Source organism: Marmota marmota, unplaced genomic scaffold (assembly GCF_001458135.2).
Source record: "Marmota marmota marmota unplaced genomic scaffold, marMar, whole genome shotgun sequence".
Taxonomy (NCBI): Eukaryota; Metazoa; Chordata; class Mammalia; order Rodentia; family Sciuridae; genus Marmota; species Marmota marmota.
The window spans coordinates 18,481,420-18,483,971 of NW_026000241.1; positions in this window are offsets into that span (position 1 = coordinate 18,481,420).

Genomic DNA, 2,552 nt, shown 5'->3' on the forward strand with positions numbered 1-2,552 from the left:
TTTGAAGCTAGAGGCAGTGTTGTTTAGTAAAAAAAAAATTAAAACTTATACAGATGGGGGTAAATTTATGTCTATGCCACAGTTATGCTGTGTGACTTTGAGCAAGATGATTTATCTCTCTGATTCACAAACAGATTAAAAGAGGATTTTAAATGTAGTTATCTGAGCAGTTATAAGGATTATATAAAATATGTAAAATACCTATTTTAGTGCCTAGAATTCTTATCAATAAATATGAGCTTATTTTTCTGTTTCTTATTTGCATTCTCCTTCAGGATATCTCAGTTGACTAATGACAGAGCTGTTATAAGATCTATTTTATAAGGCTTTGGAAATGTCCCTTTGGAGATTTCGGAGGGCAGGATTTGCAAATATTCCTAAACCAGACAATAGGAACTAGTTCATTATAAGAGAAAGTTCTCCTCTTCCTGTCTGCCCAGGCACACGTCCACTGAAGTTGAGACATGTGTTGAGAAGTTCGTCAATTAATAATGATAAATTGTACTTGCAGATTTCACTGCACAGTCTGAAAACTATCCAATTCCACTAAGAATCATACATCCCTTATTAAAAGTGAGAAATCTGAGGCTCAGAGAGGTTAAGAAATATATGTAACGTCACAAAACCAGGAGGGACAGAACTCAGACAGTGTTATGGTTTATATATGAGTGTCCCCAAAAAACTTATATGTCAGAGGTGAGATGATTGGGTTATGAGAACCTTAACCAAATCAATGGATTAATCCACTTACATTGGGAGGTAACTGTAGGCATTTAGAGTTTGGCTGGAGGAGGTAGGTCACTGGCAATATGACTTCTGGTTTATATTTTGTCCCTGGTGAGTGGAGGTCTCTCTGCTTCCTGGCTGTTGTGTCCAGAGATGCTTTCCTCTGCCAAACCCTTCTGCCATAATGTTCTTCCTCAGTCCCAGAGCTATGGAGCCAGTCATCTATGGATTGAGATCTCTGCAATTGTGAACACCAAATAAATTTTTTCTCTTCTAAAGTTGTTCTTGTCAGGTCTTTTGGTCACAGCAGTGAAAAACCTGACATAACAAATAGGAACCAGGCTTTATGGGCCCCACATCCTGCCATTTGCTCCTGTGACCTCCATGCCTTAGCTACTACATATGTGTTTGGCATCTTAGCTTTGTATTCTGCCCATTATCAGAAAGTTTCTTCACTTCCTGTACCAGTGTCCTTTACTAGGGTGCTAGGCTGGGCTCCCCCCAACAGGTCATGATTAGGCTGTGCTGAGCTCCCCCATCTCTGGTGAACTGCTAAGCTATCAGCCAGATAAAGAGTTTCTTCTGAAGAAAAACATTGCTAGGAATTGCAGTGGAAGGTTGGGGGTGGGGGGTTATGAAACTAAATAAGGAAAAAAGAATGAGGTCCATAGAAATGAAAGAGATTCAAGAAACTAAAAGCATCAACTTTCTAGTCCTACTGCTTGGCAGACCTCACCACATAGGAGCAGCACTCTGAATCATCAAAAACAAAAACAGATCACTAGTGAAATTACTCTGATTGTTTCTGTAAGGAAACAATTACACCTAACTACAAGCAGGGCTGAGGTGTTGCTTTCCTAATGAAGCTAAGGGGGCAGGTGTAAGTTCAGAATCTCATTATCCAGCTTCACATACGGCTTCTAAATATACCACTAATACACTTCCTGCTGGCATTTTACTACTATATTGATTTGGAACCGGTAAGGTCTTCATGAGAATTTGCTAAAATAAAACTCCACTCTGGAGGTTTCTTCTCATGAGTGACTTTCGGAATTCTGCTGAGATGTATAAAATAGAAATAAGCAGGAAGTAATTGAAGGACTGTCAGTGTGTGTTCTCAGCTCAGCATTTGAGGGCAAATAAGGAGCCCTCTTCTGTGAATATGCTAGGTCTTATGAGATATTTTAAGTAATGATGCACCAAAAGTTTCAGTCTAATTTTATTTCTGAAATTTTATTTTTCCACTTCAATGTTTGGGTTGTTTTTTTTAAAAAAAAATACAGATTTTTAAATCCAGTTCTAGAAATAATGTTCTTTATTGATATAATCAGATGTGAAAAGGGGAAGCAATCTCTCAGGTTAAAGGAGAAAGAAACTTGTATATATGGGGAAAATACTTGAAGGAGAAAGGTTTGTAAAAGGTCCTGAAGGATGAGAAAGTTTTGGGAAGGCCTGAACAAAAGAGATTCTGGAAGCCTGAGAATAGAAGATTGAGACAGAGTAACATGAGAAAACACTAAAACATACAAGTGTTGATGGTTACACCAGGTAAAAGGAAACTGTCGCATGAAAAATAAAATTGTGGAGACTTAGTGTTATGGTTTGGACGTGAGGTGTCCCTGGAAAGCTCACATGTGAGACAATGCAAGAAGGTTCAGAGGAGAAATGACTGGGTTATAGCCTTAGCCTAACCAGTGAGTGAATCCCTGATGGGATTAACTGGATTGATGGGGTGTGGCTGTGGGAATTGGGGCATGTCTTTGCTGTATCTCTCTCTCTCTCTCTCTCTCTCTCTCTCTCTCTCTCTCTCTCTCTCTCTCTCTCCT